The sequence below is a fragment of the Struthio camelus genome, chromosome Z, assembly GCF_040807025.1.
Source record: "Struthio camelus isolate bStrCam1 chromosome Z, bStrCam1.hap1, whole genome shotgun sequence".
In the NCBI taxonomy this organism is placed as follows: Eukaryota; Metazoa; Chordata; class Aves; order Struthioniformes; family Struthionidae; genus Struthio; species Struthio camelus.
The window spans coordinates 33,469,819-33,489,588 of NC_090982.1; the positions used below are offsets into that span (position 1 = coordinate 33,469,819).

The following is a 19,770-nucleotide window of genomic DNA, read 5'->3' on the forward strand; positions in this document are numbered from 1 at the left end:
AGTGGGACTCCACAAGGGCTGGCCGAGGTGGTGTCACAGGCCAAACAGCCTCTTCTTGGGGAATGGGATTGTAGTTGTATGCATAATAGTTTCTTTCTGCCACTTCTTGCTTTCTGCCCATTTTCCTCTGCTCCAGCGTGACTTACCAATGTGCTGCTGTCCCTTTGGGGATGTCCCAGCCCCAGGGTGGGTCCTCCATGGGCCACAGTCCCTTCAGAGGCGTACCTCCACTAGTGTGGAGCATCTCCTTCTAAAAGTGTATCTCCAGCCATGTCCTCGACAATGTCCCCTTACATGTGTCTCCTGTTTCTCCTCCCGCCTTCCCTTACCCCAGTGGCTGGCACTTTTTCTTAAATATGTCTGAATAGAAGCACCATGTGCTCTTGCGACTGGTTAAACTTTAGTGCGTGAGGGGGAGGTCCACACTAGTTCTGGAATCAGCTGGAAGTGGCTGTGACTAACACAGGGTGGGTTATGGCTTTCTCCCACAAAGGACACCCCTGCAGGCCCCAGCTACCAAAGCCCTGCCTTTTATATCCTATACTGGTGGATGCAGTCTCGATTTGGTAATTTTGGAAGTTTGCTTTACTTTTAATATCCATTCAATCCTTAATCTATTTTACTTCATTTGTAGCATGGTACCATAACTGTACTTTCTGAAACCATGTAGTTAAAAAGCTCAGGACAGTTAAGGTAGGAGCTCGCCTGAGCGTGGTGGGAGCTAATGAATGAAGTAAAACTGAATTTAAACTGCATTTGCAATGCCTACCTGCTTGGAAAATGTTCTCCACATTATCTCAGACAGAATTATATTAACAGAAAGGTCAGGAATGGAAGAAATGAGCAAGCAAATGAAAATTTGGACGCGCTTGGCTTGACTGTCCAACAGGGCGATGGAGAGCAGGGTTCAATGTGAAGAGTTCATAGGATATTTTAATGACTTGAAAATGTATAGGAATTGTGGTGATGACAGCCTTACAAGAAGCAGAAATAAACGTAAGTGTACTCGTTAGACTATGCTATTGGAACTGTAAAGGAAAGTATGATTTTTGTTTCCTGAATGCTGATCATAGTCAATAGCAGATTTTTTACTGCTGAGAGAGTCTGAAGACATCTGGATCCCAGGAATCATTAACTTTGAGGAACTATTAGTCTGAAGAAAATCACAATCGTGTTGGTGCGTTTGTTTTTTACAGTCTTCTTCCTTCATACACTTTCATTTCTGACTCACTTCTGTAAGGGAGGGAGATAAATCAGTTTGCTGTTAGACTTCTTTTTAACTCCCTGATGGGGCTCTTTTACTGTTTGTGAGTTTCTTTTGAAAAATATTGTGTAGGTATTCACTAGTTTGCATAGACTGTAGGTGTGATTTCTGTAAGATGAGATCTTTTTAATTGCTTGGTCTGACTTCTGCATACTACTTTGAATACAAGTAAATGAAAATTTATTTGAAAGGTGAAAGGGATGGAGTGAAATATAAAAAATATACTTGACTTTTTTTGTGGCGTTCTTATGAAAGGCCATCTTAGGACTTGTAACATGAACAAGGGTGGGCTTAGGAGGATTGTCTAGAAGCACCTTTGAGTACAATTTCTTTTTAACTTCCTCTTGAGCGTGGAGCATGTTCAAGAGATAAGTAGAATTCACCTTGACAGATTAACCACTTGGTATTACGAAAGTATAGCCCAGTGTTGCTCAGATATGGTGAGGTCAATATCATGCTGATTGTGGCTATCATTTTGCAGGTTTATTTTTAAGATGGTACTTCAGCAAAAGGCTCACTCTCCTCATTTTTTATTCTTATTTTTTCTTTCCTGCTTTCTACTCTTTCAGTGTTCATAATTAATTTTCATTTCCTCTCATCCTTTTCTTGCTCCTTATTTGCATATTTTGTTTTGCTAAAATGTTGGTAGGAATGCACCCTGTTGGAATGTATTCAGCAGGAGTTGTTTGAAGGAGAGATAAGTCTTGCTGATGATGTCTTTATGCTCAGAGTTTGCTCCCAGAGTTGCAGCTGGAAAGAATACCTTTGAAAGGAGCTTTCAGACCTTAAAATGATTTATGCAGAGGAGTTTAGAAGTAAGTTATGCATCTTCTAAAAAATTAACAAAACCTCCTCTGTTCTCATTAGGCAAAGGGATGCTATAATCTGAGTTAAGAGCATCAAGGACAGCTAGATGACAACTTAATGTTGCTTTTAAGGATTTAAATGAGCTTATTTTCTTCCTGTGTTAGATTGTTTCTAACCTTCGCACAAGTGTTCAGGAAGATACTGAACTCTATCCCTCCTGCCTTGCAAAGGCCATAGCACTTTGCAAAGGCCATAGCAGCAACAGTTGCTAGCTGGGTCCTGGGGAAAACAGAAGAATACTTGTTTATGGTGTAGCCATAGTTTCCCTGCCACTACTTCTTTGTGACAGGTACTGAGCATGAAGAAGAAAGTAAGGAACAGGCCTGATAAGCTGAGTGGAGAGTAGTGTTTGCTACATAGTATGGAAGTGTGGGGCAGTATTCATATTTCTAGTCAAGAACTTGCTCTGGGGAGAAATATGATGTGCTACATATTCAAGTGCCTCAAATTAAAATACAGGGCCATATTTGACAACATAGTGTCAGGGCATTTTAGGATATTTAAAATCAGTATTTATCTTTAAATTTAATAGCCTGAGCCCATCTTTGAAACTATTACGGTGTCTTAGAGGTCCTGACTTCTCTTTCTGACAGAGCAGAAGTTAATCTGACACCATGTAACTTGATCTGGATACCCAGTTGTTATCTACATACATGGTCACTTGTACTTCAGGTGCTGGTTTTTTTTGTTTTTTTTTCGCCCATATATATGTGAGAGGATCCATTGCTAATGTTTCAGTACACTTCAATCTGCATTTTGTACAAATTCTATCTGCAACAAAAATGAAATTTAAGTTGTGACTGCCTATTCAGGGAAGCATTCCTCAGAAGATACATTTATATAGTAATGGGTTAAGTTCAGGTTGGGACTTATTGAAGTAATTGTTTCGGGAAGATACCCTTGAGAGCACATAGGTTTAGAAATAGAAGACAGAGTAGATCATATTAGCTTTAATTTACCATAGCCTAAGATGGTTGCTATCTGAATGCTAATTCTTCCAAGCTATGAGTAGCCCTGTTAGATAAACAATGAAAAGTGACAGTAACCCATTTTTGAGTTACTAAATGGAAGCCTCAGTGATCTTTAGCAAGTAAAGTCCTTTACTTGCATTTTCTCCTTCTCTGGAGATATTAATTAGCAGTGCTACTTTTCAGAAAATATAAGCAAAAGGTGACATACACTAATTAGGAAGTAACTTAGAGGATTGTATGTTGTTTTGTATACAGTCTTCCTAGTTATGTAAATAATTAGCTTTTACATCACTTGCTTGCTGTCTCCTGACTAAAAATATGTTTTTAAGCTTCCTGCTACTTTAGTCCTGTAATTCTTTGAAATCTAATGTAAATATACTTACAACACAAGTATAAGGTTACAGAAGTACTGTGGCTTACAGGGAAATTCCGTATACCATGCTTTTTGTGAAGCTTCATATCCATTTCCTTTATGATTCAATTAGTCACCCCAGTCTTTAATGTAGCGTTCTGGTAGCTGGCAGTCTTTCCTTTTCCCTCAATCAAAATTGGCCAGTGGGCATCTTAAGCATTTGGATGTGAAAATCATTTTTTCGTCCTCTGAGGCTATCAGAAATAGTCCAATTTGGATGAAATGTCTAGTCTGATTGAAATAAAGAAGAAAGAAAAGGAATACATCAAGCTACAGAAGAATCTTGCACTTATTAAATGCCATTTCCCTGTTGCTATCCTGTCTCTACCTGTCTGCTCTGCGTTAGTTTAAACAGTCATCAGCATTTGGAAGAGCACTGCATGTAATAGGGATCACGATGCCAATTCTTGGCAAGTGGCAACAGGAACTTCAGGGGGTTGTTTAATATTCATTGTACACACTTCAAAAAACAGGCAGAGCATGTTTTTCAAACTTCACTGCACATCTGTACCTCGTTGCATGTGTGTTGTAGGCCCTGGTGGCCAGTGAACAAGCTGGGCCAAATCAGCCCTCAATTACACTGATAAAAATCTGGAGCAATTGCATCCTTTTACAAATGGAGATACTTTGTTTACACCAGTGTAGTGGAAGGCAGATCAGGCCCACTGTTTGTTTCTGGCTGCCGAGCTTGGCTGATGGTCTGTGCTTAATGATGTTACAGGCCTATAGGGGTATTTGTAGAATGGTCTCAATTCAATTTGGTGATTTTAAATAATACACTGCACTGAGGCTCTGGTTAGGAAGAAATGAAAAAGGAATGTGTGCCAGCCTTCTCTGATTTTAAAAGGGATATTTACATGTAACCTTCTGATCCTTAATCTTCACTATTCTTCTACGCTCATCAGCTTCCCTGAGAGTTTCTCTTCTCTTCTGACTCCAAGTGCTACATCATCTTGGATTTTCTTGGCTCTAATGCTGGGATTCTAGTTAAAATTATTGCGTGGTAGTTTTCCTGTATACTTAGAGTACTTCAGCTTAGAAACAGAAGGCTCTTTTCCTGCAGTGTATATTCTGCTAGATTTTCTGGCTGAGTGCTAGAACCAAGCCCAGTTCTCATGTTGCAGAACAAGACACTACCGACAAGGGAGATGTATGTCAGGTAGTTTGATACCTTAATTTTAATTTTAATTTTATTTTATTTAACCTAAGTTATGCGACTGTTTATTCCTTTCAAATTTGCTCAGTTTATTTCACATCCTATTAATACAAGTCTTCCTGTAGCCACAGAAGTTTCAAGGTTAACTTTATGTTGAGAAGTATTCTAAGGAAGCTAAGATGCACAAAAATGTTACTGGGGTGAGTGATTTTTGTTTGTTCCTGTATGTCTGTTGCCAGTAGAAATGATTTTAATGAAGCATGTGTAAGCCCAGGTTCTTTATGTCATAGTCCATCATATTTAGAGAAACAGAATACTTCTAGATTGGCTGTAAATAAGGAGAAAACTTTAATGCCAGCTGTCCTTGATGACTAGTTCGCTGCATGAGTAAAACGTATGATGGTTATAAGAAGTGCTTTGTGAGTATAACAGAGATGTTTTATTTTTATATACAGCTCTGGGAATTAGAGAAGTATATCGAATAAGCTGTATACGGTGCCTGGAAAAAAGGATCTAAGATATTTTTCTAACCTCTGCCACCACAGTTTATAAGAATCGGCATGTATAACACTTCATTTGGAATCACTGACATTCTGTGATAGCTTATTTGTTCTTTCAATGATGCTGGTAACAAATTTGTTCAGTTTATAAAGTTTTTTTTTTTTTTTCCCTAGCTGCCAACCTCACCTGGGATCTGAAATCTGAGCATTTTTTCCTGACTTCATTGGCCCCATCCTTCTTGGTAATGACACTAATCTTGTTAAAAGTATATGAGACAGAAAGTTTATGAGACTCCCTCCTTGGGGCAAAGAGTAAGGAAAAGGCAACTCTGATAAAAATTCAAATGAAAAATATTAAATTGAAGAAAGTTTGTGATGCAAGATATAACTGTTTAGTACAAAATTGCAATCAGTGGATGTAGTTTCAGTTAGGGGTTTGGTGAAATTTAGGTGCATTGCTATATTTTCCACTGGTACTTCTCACCACTAGCATACACTCCTAGGATTTCCATTTGTGGAGCTATTTCTTCTTCTTTACAAGAAAGCAAATGAGTAACACTCAGTGAACACTTATTTGCCTGTCTCTGGTACTGAAAGCAACCCACAAGCTCTTCTTCAAAAGCACTGCAATTGCAACTTCATTTCAGCCCAGATCTGTAGTTCTATCTCTGCTTACTGTACAGTGATACTGATGCTGTCATTCCTACCCAGCGTATTGCTGTATGCACCTGTGATCCCACCTTGACATCTTTGATGCTATTATCTTGCAGCAAAAATTGACTTTATTTTTTTCACTGGCAGTAGTTTACAAAAAAGATCACATCTAACGGGGGATCTGTAGGCCGAGCAGTGCATAAATTGTGTCGCCTGACCAAAATGGATGAACTATCTCTATCTTTACTTAAATATGATGGCATCACTGAGTGACCTTGAAGCCATTTTTCAAGTTGCAACTTACCTAAGTTATCTTTACTCCTTCCTCCTCACAGTGCAGCCATATTTATTTGCTTAGCCGAAAGACTATCCTGACTATTTCTGCCTAGAAACCCATTTGCTTCATCTCCGTGTAGTGATGATTTTCACCCTCCCTCTCACATTTAGTTTAGTCTTCTCTCCTGCCCAGTGGCTGCCCATCAACTTTATTCTCATTTGGATTTAGCTTTAGCTGGCTCTTCAGTAAAGTCTTGATTTGGGTGAAGTATTATGAAACTTGTGTGAGGATAGCATATTCCTTTTAAAGAGTGCTGTATCTCTTGCTGCTTTGGTGTTATGGTGATATGACTCATGTCTTTGTGGCTTTCTTTATTCAGCATTCATTAATCACTCCCCAAATCACTCGCTGACTCGTCTGAGCTTGGAGCTGAACATCTCAATTTTTAAATTCATGTTTGGGAAAGCTACCAAGCTGACAAAATGGTACAATGTCTGTGTCTAGTTTGCTAGATCTTACGAGTGTTTCAGATTTCCCCACATTGACCCAACATTCCCTGTCAAACCTGCTGTAAAGGATACACCTCTGTGAGCAGGATGAAAGTTAATTCTCCTTGTCTGTTGAGTGTCGTTCTTGTATGTGAAATGGAGCACTTCACCTGCCAGATGTACTTCTCAGAGAACAGAACAGAATATTTATTTTACTTATGATTCAGAACAGCCCTTTAATGGTGAAAGGTTTTGTGCGTTGGTTCCCAAGATATCTCAGCCAAGATTCAATTAACCTAAATCATAACATTAATTCTATTGTGCAGCTTGCATTTAAAGCGCTCTTCTGCTTGTATATCCTGGAAAACTTAATACCAGCTCAGACTAATTTGCTTCTGAGGGAGTCTTGACGTCCCTGCAACAGGCTCCGTAGGAAAGAGCTCCACTAGATGGCACTGTTTATCCAGGTTCTGTTTCTATCCGCTTTACTGGGCTGCCTTCGAAGTGCATCAGCAGATTTTGCTAGGATAAAACATTAAAAAGATCCGTATGACAAAAACATTATTTAATTAAAGAGTCTTGATTATTTTGTTTAAATTAAAGCTATCGTGTACTGTTTTACTATTGCTATATTACTGCGTATAAAGAATTGTTTTGTAAAATTAATGGGGTTTCTTTCGCTCCCCCACTCCTTATTATAAAATACATCTTTGCTCATACAGTATTATTTTATTGAGACTGATGAGTCTGCATCGCAAATACAAGTAATTATGTCGATTCATAGTTCAAATAATACCCTTTTTTAGTGAAGGAAACATTGCAAGTCAATTGTGTCTGTCTTTGTATCGCTCTCTCTACTGTGCTCTAGCTCAGTTGAAGCTTGCTTTTGAGAGCATCCTAACTTGTACAAGCAAACTTTAAATTTCTAGTGAGTTCCCTATCGATTAGGGAGGTCTTTGTGGGGTAGCAGGATGAGCAGGAGGGAAGCTCTCCTGTCAGAAGAGATAGGCGGGAAATATTTTCCCATTGATGAAAGGTGGGAATAACTCCCTTTCCAGTCAGCGTAGAAGATATGCCTCACTCCTTTACTACTGTTGGGCTTTGGTGCCTTCCTTCTTTATATGAAGCAATGGGTAACTAGATGCAGTCAGTCCAAAGAGGTGGATGAAGAAATACGCAGGGAGAAGAAAGGCTGCATGGCCAAGAGACTATTTTCCACAGAAGCAAAGTGCCATATGGGTGTTGCTGAAGGAAACCATGTTAGCAAATTTTTAGCAGTCCATCACACAAAAAATGAAGCTTATTTGTGAGACAATGAAGGAAGAAGAACGGGGCTATGGGAGAAAGGAAAATAAAAGTTGCTCTAGAAACTGCAGAACTAATAAAACCACGTTCCTAGGGGTTGCCTGTGCCTTATGGGGTCTAATAAGATGTGAGCTCAAAACCAATCTTTTCTGGAAATTGGAATATTCAGAGACTATTGAGAAACACTAAATTTCTCTTCCATGGGGTATCTCAGTGGTCTAATAATGTAGAATGCATGCCTTAGCCTCTCCATCTTTAGGGCACTAATGTGGTCTTTCTTCTTTCCCTGGCTGCCTATTTTCAAGCAAATTCCTTTGAGACCTATGTGTCTTATTTGGTTGAAATTGGCCATAAGGTTCAAAAACTAGGAAGGGGAAAGAAACTGGCGGAAATAGACTCAGATATGAGCACACAGCAAGAGTATATATAAGTATGCTTTTGTCCCCTGTGGTGGCAGTGGGGAGACCAACAGAGTAAAAATTCAGTTTCTATTCCTTAACTTAACCTCTTGGGAGACAGAAAGGTCAGTACTGAGGAAATGAGGCTGAACTGTATCTCCTGCCACATATGAGACAGCATGTATTTTAACAAAGATGCAAATATTTAGGGTGATGGATATTCATTTGAATTGTGCTTCTCAGGATGAATGGAAATGGACTTGATTTTATATTCTGGTGGGCTGCTTGTCTCTCCTTTTACCCTCCTTCAAGCCTCCTGAATTGACAAGAGCCTGCTAATCTCCACTGCTAGAGCATTTTAATGGTTCTTACCAGACACTGTCAGCAACTTTCCTGTAATAAAGATAGCTCTGAAAGAGTGCACACTAGTGAGGGAATTTGCTTCCACATAACTAAATCCTTGAGCTGTAAGCATGCATCTTTAAAGATTTCATTCTGGCATGTTGTTGAGTTTATTCTACTCACTTCAGCGAAGTAGAACTATTCGCATGATGCTGCTGCCGTCCCGCTAGCTGTATTCGATGTTTAGACACTAAGACCTTTAAAATGTATTGGAACATCTCAATTTTCAACTTGTTAAAAGCCGTCAGCATTTTCATAAGAGCATTTCAGATATCTGCCTTTGAGTAATGTAAATTTGTAAGGTAACATGTGGTTGGGTTATCTGAGGCAGCAGCGGAAAATGCCTGTTTTTACATGCTTCTGCGTGACTGGTGCTATATTGATATGAGACTGGCAGTATGGTTCTCATTCTTTTGGCAATACCTAGTTGATCCAAGCCCAAAGTGACCCTCCTTGATCCTCACTGTGTAAAAACAAGTGAAATCTTGGCTTCAGTGAAGTTGCAACAAAATCTCACCTTAGTGGTGCCAGTATTTCATCCACGTTACATGAGAAGCTCATTTTTCTAGAGGTCTTAAAATTAAGCAGACAAAAGGAGGCAGGAAACAAAACTTTCTTTATTTTTCACTCTGGAGGTAGAAAACTGAGGTGTGGAGAGGCTAGGGAGAGCCTTTTTGAAAGTATTTAGCTGATGCAGAGGGGTAACTGGGAGATACCAGACATGCTTGTGTTTAAAGCCAAGCCAAACGGAACAGGACTCTTGGGAGCTTCTCTCCACTTCTTAAATACCTCTAAATCTGGTCCTGTGTGAATTTCCTGATGACATGTTGGTAAAGGTAGGCGTTGAACCCCTTCCAGCGGTCATGTCTTGACACAACCCTGCTCTGTTACCACTGAGCTTTGTGTGCTGAAATATCTTATGTTAGATACTTTATTCAGGATAAGGCCTTGTGGCCTTGGTTGTTGCATACTTGAAAAGTTCTCCACAGCATCTCGGTTCTGCAAAGGCCCCACAGGAAGGTAACTGCAACTGTTACAAAAACAGTATGCAAATAGGAACTATGGCCTGAAACTACTTTGGGAGAAATAAAACCCAGCATGACCCAAGCAAACAGAAAAAAATCCCCTTTAATCTGCCACCTGGTGTCCTATGACTAGTTCACTGGTTGAGTCACCAGTGCAAACCAGCCCCCACGAGCGCACTAAACATTCCTGCCTTGCACAGTGCAAAACTGCAAATTGGCACTTTGACAAAATATCAACCAAAACCTGAAACACTTATTTAAAATTGGCAAAGTGATAGACTACAGCATCAGCAACATATGTTGTGCAGCATATGAATAAATCAAGTGCCATCCATGGCTAATGAACGGCTTTTCAATATGCTTAACACTAAATTACTTTTGATTAAGAAGCTTACTGGAGAGACAAATGTAAACTACACCTAGATGTGCTCACTTTACACAGTTACGTGCTGAATCTAATTTGAAATGGATAAAAGCTAACACATTTCATTTCCTGCATACTCGGTGAGACAATGTTCGCATTTTTTTAAACAGTAATTTCAAGTGAGTCTTTCAAAGTGCTTGAGTCAGCAACACAGCAAGAGTGTTTAGAAAGATGATCATGCAAATGGGACTTCAAGTGATTTAATATGCTCACCATCACAGGTAGGCAGCTTGATCTATGGCGTACTTAGAATGATGGAACAAGCTGTATACATCAGTGGAGTATTTCAAGCTGGTAGTGTTCTTAGCAAATAATATTTAATACAGGTTTATCTCTAGTCTGGAAAACTTACTGGGAAATGTGATAAATGGCAAAATTATGGAAGCAACAAATACATGAGAGTGGTTATCTGGATGCGATAGCAGAGATGATAGAGAAAACAAGTTGTATTATTGCTATTACCAAGCTCTTTATGCTAAATTGTGTAAGAACTGCAGTTTCTTACGAGCATTACTGAGACTGGACTTTGGCATCCTAAAAGGAATGGCATTAGTAGTACCAATCATGACAGGAAAAAAAGTATGTAACTATCTGGGAAAGAGCGCAACACTGAGTTCAGAATCAAATAGGTGAAGCAAGTACCTGAGTAATATCTAATAAAAAGGTAGAGGAGGTACTGGAAATTGGGTAATTATGTACTGCAAAAGGGTATTTTCAAATAGAAAAAAGCCCTGAAGTGAAAGAGAGAAATGTTTTTTGTTGAAAAAAAAGGCAGTAATAATTTTCAAAAACATAGGCAATATTATCTGTAATGACTTTTACTCAAAGATATCCTACAGCATTCAAAACAAAGTAATAGGCCCATAGTCCCATCCTGGCATCATTCTTTTAAAAGAAATGAATGATCTCTGAGAAAGAGATGAGGAAGCAGAGAAAGCAGTGAATATTCTTAGTCTTTTCTCTGCAACACTCACAAGTGTTGTAGCAAATGTATGAACAGAGTTTTCTGTGTAGCAAATCAGTATGAACAGTGTTTTTGACAAAAGAGAAAGGGTCCTTTTGGAAAAGAGTGTAGTCTTTACAGCTTTGAAAGTATGAATAGGCAGATGCTATTTTCTGCACTTTTGATAACATTTAAAATTGTTTTGCAACATAATGATGTCACAATCTAAGTTTTAGAATGCAGAAATATCTTTTGGGGGCAAAATTTATATTCTTATTTTTCTCGTCTGACCAAACTTTGGCCACAATTTCTGTGATGGCAGTGGTTTGCCATCTGGTTGGTTATCTGGCCCATAGAAGAAAAAGGAGACACAAGGGCTTTGGACAACCATGAAGGCAGGGTGGCAGCTGGGTGTGCACAGTTCTGTGCTGAACTGAGATAGAATAATGTATCTGAATAGCTCCAAATCATTTTTTTGCAAAATTTCTACTTCAAAGTAATAAATATTTTGGTTAATATTTTGTTTTTTGTTTCAGTCTGACTACAATCAAATACAAAAAAAAATTGAATTTCCAGTGGACTAGAAATTCATAGAATCATAGAAAAGTCTGCATTGAAAGGGACCCTTGGATAGCATCTGTTCCAATAGTCTACTGAAAGCAGGGCCTTAGCTTAAATTATCCAGGGCCTTGTTAAGCTAAGTGTTCAGTATCTCCGGCGAGGGAGATTCCACCACTTCCAGGGATTTCTTGTTCTTAGAGGGAAGTATTTTTTCCCTATATCCAAATGGCATTTCCCTTGAGTCAACTTGTGCCCATCACTTCTTCTCCACTGTGCATCCTTATGTAGAAAGTCACTTCATCTCTTCTGTAATTACCATTTAGGTACTGGGGGACTGTGATTAGATCTCCCCTGGGCCCTCTCTTCTCCAGGCTGAATGAACCCGATTCCTTCCACCTTTCCTCATGTGTCAAGTTCTTCAGTCCTCTAACCACCTGGGTGGTCCTCTGCTGGAACCTCTCCAGGGAATGAAAACATGATGTATTATTGCAGATGTGGCTGGACAAGTGCCTAGAGGAATAATCTCAGCCCTCAGGCTGCTGGTTGTGCCCTGACTGCTGTAGGCTGGGGCACTGTTGGCCCTCTTTGCTGTCAAGGCTTGCTGCTGACTCCTGCTCAGCTCGCTGTCCCACGAAGACCTTTCTATTCCCCAGGTCAGGTAGTTAGGTCTGTCTCTGGGATCATCCATTTGTCCAATCCACTGACTCGTTTTACCAGAAATATGTTTCGTGTTCCTCCCCCTCCTCACAACTTTTACTGTCTGTGTGTATATTTATGATATGTTTATTAGCTGTTTCTCATTGAAAAGTTTAGAGTTAGAATATACACCTCCTTAGTTGCCACCATCTGAGTGGATATCATATGAGAAAAACGTGAAACATAACTTAAGCAGTTAAATTTTTCTGGTCCAAGGAAAGGGAAAATATAATGCCCTTGTTAAAGATTCAGAAAAGGACAGGTGTGTCGTGTCATGATGCAGTAACCTTCCCGTCAAAGAAAAGATACCCCAAACCCAAATTTTGCTTGAGTCTCGCCATTAACAAGGAATCAGCCTAAATACTTAACCAGTCCATCTCTACAGAAGAGATGACAGGCTGTTCTTTTTCTGTTCAGTGATTTATTTAATTAGTGATGAATATGTGCATTTTGTCAACCGCTTACCTAACTGCTATGAAATTTTTTACATTTTTGAAGTACAAAAGAGGGAAGTTAAGTACAATGGAGGGAGGGAGGTCTTTTCCAGCCATCTCTCTAGTCCAAATATCAGTCTGTGTCTTGATTCCCTTTTACTGTATCCAATTCAAATATCCCAGCCCTCCGTGCCAAACTCAGTTACATGGTACCTCTTCCTCAGCCAGACCAATGGTGCTACTGAACAGAATACTACCAAACCACTATGTAGAACAATGTTTTCCCCCCACCTTTTACAAACTGTTAACAATTTAACTGCAATAAGGATAGTACCCTTGTTGTGTTTTTAGTTGGGTGCTGTTTCTAATGTTTAGATAGACTACCTAGCCCAGTGAGACAATTGTTTTTTTCATGATTCATTACTGTCGGTAAATGGAAACATGTATGTTCTTTTGAAAAATTACTGCTGAACCCTGCTTAGGTTACACAGTATGATTTTTTTTGAACCTCCAAATCAATCACGGGCGTATTGTTATTGATCTTTAAAAAGTCTTAGGCTAATGAATATATGTACACTTTAAAGTGTCCTCTACATTTTATGCAGCCTACTTGAAAACACCTTGTTGCCAGGACAAAGAAAACAGAAGGGGAAAGCACCACTTGTCTATAGTCCATGTTCAAAAAACTCTACGAGTCTGAACTCTGTGCCTAATAGAAATCCAAGGGAAAAATTATCAATTAAGAAGGAAAAAAAGAATTTAATAGGTATTGTATGTCTGAACATATTTTAATAATCTGAACTGTCTTTGAAAGCGAATGCTTTGGAAGAAATGGCTTGTGTTTATAACAAACGCTGAGGTTTATCAGAGCAACCTCTGATCTACAGTCGGCTATAAAAACTGAGATAGTTGGGAAACTTTTAAGGAAGAAGTGAAGATAATATGTCTTTGGGGACCTGGAGAAATAATCAGTTCGCTCTAGCTGAACATTTTTCAGAGAGGGCAATGTAGCGCATCTTTAGAGTATTACCCCACACTGGCACTTCCCTTTTCCACTCCTCAGAGCCTTGGAGTGAGCATATGAGCCCTCTGCATGGGACGCACCGTTGGCCAGTTGTTTCTTCATCTTCTGCTGTTACTGCCTGCTCAGCTCATTGCTTGCATACCAGCAGCCAGTGCTGTCCCTCATATATGCCCTCATTTGAAATCTTCTCACATAATGCCAGGGTAGTACTCCCTCATGGCACCTGTGCTACAGCTCTGCTTCGGAGACTTAACAGCATAGGAGAGGTGCAAAAAAGAGACTCCAGGAGACAGGGAGTGCGGAGCCTTGCATGTGAACTGAGTTGAGTCTGACACAGGAGGAAGAGCTGAGATACAGATAATGGTCTAGTTACTATAGTGACACAGGGGAGTATGTAATGAATCTGATAGCATCCTTTTCAGCAGTTGTTTGACATGATATGTATCTTTTCTAAAATAACAATATAATTTACAGTAGTAGAAAAAGGGAAATGTGTAAACGGTGTGTCTTGCTTTCTGGTATATGCATATTTGGAACGCAAAGCTGTGACAGGAAAAAACTCTGCAAAATATCAAGCCTAATAACACAAAAACTCTGCATGAATAGGTATATATGGGTTGTTATACCAGTGAAATAGTGACTCACTAACATTAATGCTTTCACATAAGCTCTTTGGTTACCTGGCAATATGTGGAATATAGTCTGATCAGAAAAAGCAGTCCTGTTTTTAAAATCATCTCCCAGTTTCTGATGTCTTTGTAAACACCTACTGTTAGCCTCCTCTGTGACACAGCTCCCAAAGACTGCATAAAGAACTGCATTATCAATTAATTTGTTTACCTTCATTTCGCAGCAGTACATCAGTGTCACACTATGCATTAAAATATCTGTCTTCTTAAATTTGCCAGTAGGAATTAGAAACAGATTCTTACTTTTCAAAGCCTAACTGAGAACCAGTAATATAGGCATGTAATGTTTTCACTACTGCAAAGGGAAAACTTGGATGTCGTACTGATGAAAATCTCTCCTGTTGATAATTACGAAAAGACTCCATGGTAATTTTTTTTCTAAGAGGCCTTAAAAAGTCTTTCTTTTCTTTAGGCCTTCGGTGTTCTCTAATGCAATGCACATATTGATATTATTAATTTAATTCTCTCTTACTCCCAGAATACTATTTCAGGAAGAGTTAACAGCTTGTTATCCTATAGCATTTTCTTCTCTTACCCTTCCTATACCCTTCATAAAATGATTACATGTTTTAACCTTTCCTTATCATGACACTGTTTAATTCTATGTTCTCCTTTTTAAAAAGAGACACTTCTTACAAGTCTGAACCTTCATTTTAGAAGATGGAGTTGTCATTACCCAAAGAACTACTGTAGTGTGTGGAGCAATTAAGGCCGGCATTAAAACTTGATGTGTCTAAAGGATTAAAATCGTATAGAGGAAGAGCTGGAAAGAGGTGGTGTAATGCTAACGCATGATAGCTGGTGAGCGCTGTTGGTTCCAGTACAGGGTTTTGCCTTGAAAAATTGTCATGCCTGCGAACATCTCTTGTCCCTTACTTGAGGGAGTGGCTTCTCCAAAGTGAAAGCTCCATACAAACTCTAATTATTTAATATTTGGCTGACTTGCTGATACTGTCAACACAAGGGCCGGTTTGAGCCATCTGTAATGGTAGTTTTCTGGTGGACAACTTTGCTGTAGGATCTGAAGTGCGATGGCCAACTCATTTCACACAGATTACCCAACAACCTTCAGATGGCAGCAATATTGGTTGTTACTGATCTGGGCTGGATTCAAACTGGCAGTGAAAGCCTGAAAGGCTCCATATGTCAGCATCGCCCCTGAGCCATTAGGTGACATATGGTTTCATTCTTAGTCAAATGATGCCAAGCTGATCTGAAATTATATATGCAAAGGTTAAAGGCATCATCTCATGGGAACTTTTTACAGACATTTATATCATAAGGGAGAAATCCATAAAGCGGAAACTATAAATCCTCTCATTCATTTGGTATACCTATTCCCGGTTAAATCATATGATCAGTGACATCCTAAAACTACTGAAGAAGGCTTCAAAGCTTAGGGGTTTTGTGTGTGTGTGTGTGTGTTTGTGTGTGTGTGGAAGGTGAGAGAAAAGAGGGTTGCTTGCTTATTTTTTCTGTTTTTATCCAGCTAGGTTGTTTATGGAAAATATGGCTATTCATTTCATTTCCATCCACAGTTACTTACACTATCTCCTTCCCAGATTTCTTGTATATCATGGCCAAGAGTACTCCTAAATCTGCCCTTCCTGCTTTCAGCTTACAGGTTCATCTAAACTGCTGTTTTCATATATTCTGTACTGCTCTTCAATTTTTGGAGGTGATTGAAATAAGCTATCTACAATTGAAGATCATGTTGAAACTGTAGTTTCTTCCAGGCTGTGGATAAAAATTAAAATATTCAATTTTTCTTTCCCATCTGAATGAGCACTGCTATCTAAACAACAACGTGGAGATTAACTTGACCTAATTTACATTCCGTGTAGTCCACCAGAAAAAGTGTCAGCAGAGTATGTTCCCCTTCCCTGTCATTTTTTTTTTTTTAAAGCTACTAAAATCACACTTTAAGTAAATGAATGCTGAGAATGGCAAGGTGACCTAATAGCTAGGACAAGGGCCTAGCACCTGATGGCCATTCTGAGAGGCAATGATTGGGAAATGGGTGCAGGTTCCTTGTGCGCTGCTACTGGAGTTGCCAAGAAGTTGCAGCTGAAAGGATAAAGAAGACTAGGAGGAGCCCAGAATTTGGGCTCACGAAGTTCTGGTCACAAATACCTCTTGCAAGAGTTTTGTGAACACCAGATAAGTTAATGCTCTGCTCCTTAGCCATACTAGTTCCTACCTGAAATGTTTATGGCATAAGTATATATTTGAAGTAGGAAATATGGCGTGACACCTGGAGCAGAAAAAGCATTTTGTCCTGTTGACTTGACCAAGATTTTTGTCACAAATGTTATTATTCTCCTCATATTTCCTTCTTCTTAGTATGCAATGCAAGTGCAGAGATTACAATGGGTGTAGGAATCATGTCATTGTTCTCAGATGTGAGTCCAAAACTGCTGCACTGAAGAAATGCTGCTTCTGATTTCCCTGAACTTTTGCCATAAATATGTCCATAGAATAAGGAAATGTGCTCGTTAAGGCAGGGAGATTATATGTGAGAGTATGCCCCAAGAGGAAGTAGAGAATGACTGCAGTTTCAAGAGAAAGCCGTAATAGAAAAGGTCTTTTATAAACCACAGAGAAGCCTGGAGCATACTCTACGGGATCTGGAGGAAGAGATAAAACTAAGGAATAAAACAGTGTGCAGTGGTAGAATGAGGTAAGTTAACAGGAAAAAGAAGTGATTGTGAAGAATGACAATATATACCAGATACTTGCTGGAAGTAACGGGGGTGATAGACTAGGAACAGAACCAGACAGTTAGTGACAGGATCACTTTCTAAATCAGTTCATCAGCAATATGAATAAAAAAGGCGTAAAAAAGGTGACTGCAGATAAGAAAGACTAGCATCTATTTTAATAATCCATGCTCACATTCCATAGGTCATTTTTTGTAAACATCTTATAAAATATTACCAAGCAAAAGAAATCTGGATCAGGAATTTTAGACCAGTGAGGATAACTGCACTGATCGGAATGGCTGACCTTGGGAATAATGTCAGGATTAAATATGTTAAATAAACATATTTAATATAATATATATTTAATATAACACATTATATATAAAACATACATTATATAATTAAAAAAATATATAGCATTGTACATTTTATCCTACATTCAATATATTTTGCTGCACTTCATTTCTGGGCTTTGTTAGTCTTCCTGTTTGCTTTTCTACATCATACTAGCAGGTATAGTTAATTGCAGGTTTATTTTTTAAAATAGATCCGTCTACAAAAGCACCTGCTCCAATGTATTTGTGTGACTCTCTTTAGCAGAAGCATAAAAGCACTATCACGAGCTGGGCTAGTTAACAGAAGGACTTGGAAGAGGAATGGTCTGATTCTGAGGTCAAGCCTGGGGTGTTTGGGCAGGAAAAGGTTAGTGACACAGAATGTATTTGGGTGTGGGAGCTTGTAAAGCTGTGGAAGAAGAGGCTGCAATAGTAAAGGCAAGAGGAGGTGAAGCAGATGTGTGAGGACTTCCGTAGTGGTGCTCTTCAGGCCGTGATGCTCCCATCCTGCTGTTTGCTGGGCGGTAAGGAAGGAGAGAGAGCAGAGAGCCCAAGCGTAAAGTTCAAGGCTGAAGACTGGATCAAGTTTTTTACTGGCTTAAGCTCTTTGCAATGTAGTTTAATTTCAAGTGTAAATCAGCACATTTTGACTTCAAGGAATCTAGAAGGCCTGAAGGTGTAGTTCTGGGGAAGGAACTGAAGAAAAAGAAAAATTTATCTGTTCGTGGGGGACAGAGAGAGGAGAGAACTCACTCATTGCATTGCCCAGGTTTTGTCTGAACAGTAATGACAATTAAGGATCATTGTTATAAAAATTGTTTGCACTATCCCAAGACTGAAATCAAACCTCGTGACTTTTAAGTATTCCATGAGACGACAGAGGTTTTATCAAAAAGCATTTGCTTTCCTTGGTGAAAATTATTCATTTATATCCAAATTCTCTAAGACATAACTAAAGGAAGAATGCTAAATAGCACATATATCTCTACAGAGTGCAAACCAGGATCTATTGTAAATCTTACTCCAGTGGTGGATATGGAGTTTAACAATGTGACTCAGATTTTAAGCAGGTGATTCTTCTAGTGAATCGTCTCCGATTTTTGCTCTGGGACACTTCAAGACTATAAATCTCTACCACTTCCCTGTGTTTTACCCCTTGGAGATGCTCACTTGTAAAAGCTACACATTGATCTAAATTTTGACTTAATTATGAACAGAGCATGAAGTGTATGCATTCTAAAGCCTTTTAACTTGTTATAGTTAAAATCAATGCTTGGATAATAAATGCTCATTTTATGTAGGTTAACTGTGATCTTTTTCATTCGTACATTTATTTCCAATAGGTGGCACTCTAACAATTTCTGTAAATACTGTGCTGTTATTTGAATCTGAACTCTTGCAAAAGCAGACGTCTGGGCAAATAATGAAAAATTGATTTGTAATTCTTTTATTTCAGACATCACACCAAAATTTTATGTGTTTATGAATTATATGTTGAAGGCTGTAAACTGGGGAAATAACAGGGGAGGAGAAGAAAGAAATTTGCGGAATTGTTGGTTTGTAAAGTGTTATAAAATGCATCACAGTAATTTCATTTAATATTCTCCAATCATCTCCTGAGACTACTACAATTCTCGCCCAGGCAGCCTGGAGTGCCTGCCATGTGGACGCTGCTCTCTGGCATGGCATGCTCTCGTGTTTTATTTGATAGAGGAGAGCTTTTTCTGGCTCTCAGAAGAGCTGCTGCCAGTAAGAGAGAAAGCAAAAGAACGGAGGAGAAAAAGAGACCAGACTATGGGAGGACGAAAGAAGGAACTGTACGGCTGGATTTACCTAAATTCACAGTAAGAGATTAAGAGATTCTGAGCAGGTCAATATGCTTGCTCCTGAAGCCAAGCTGGGTGCAACACCCTGTCATTCTGTGGCTGAGGAATGCAGGCCTGGGTGAAATCCTGACACTACTGAACACAGTGGCAAAACTCAAACTCCATTAGCTTAAAGGGGGCTGAGATTTCACCTCCTGGCTCTTATGCCTCCATTCGTCTTTGGCCATCACCTGTGCTATGAAGAGTAGCCAAGTTGTGGGAAATACCAGAACTTGTTCTAAATGGTCTTTAAATCTGCTTTAGCAAAAAAATGTGCATGTGCTTCACTTTAAGTGAAGCTAATTTGATGTCTCAGTGAGGTTATTCTGTGTGCCAAGTAAAGAAGAGCATATATTTTTCAAGGCATTACGTTTTATT

At 39.1% G+C, this 19,770-nt stretch overlaps 1 protein-coding gene across 1 annotated transcript in view; it reads left to right on the forward strand.

The window, feature by feature from the left end:
- The first annotated feature begins 17,050 nt into the window (after positions 1–17,050).
- LRRC2 (leucine rich repeat containing 2) overlaps positions 17,051–19,770 on the forward strand; it is a 190,059-nt gene continuing 187,339 nt past the window's right edge. The window contains exon 1 of the mRNA XM_068928708.1: positions 17,051–17,170. The gene's annotated coding sequence lies outside the window, so the exon portion shown is untranslated. The remainder of the gene's footprint in view (positions 17,171–19,770) is intronic.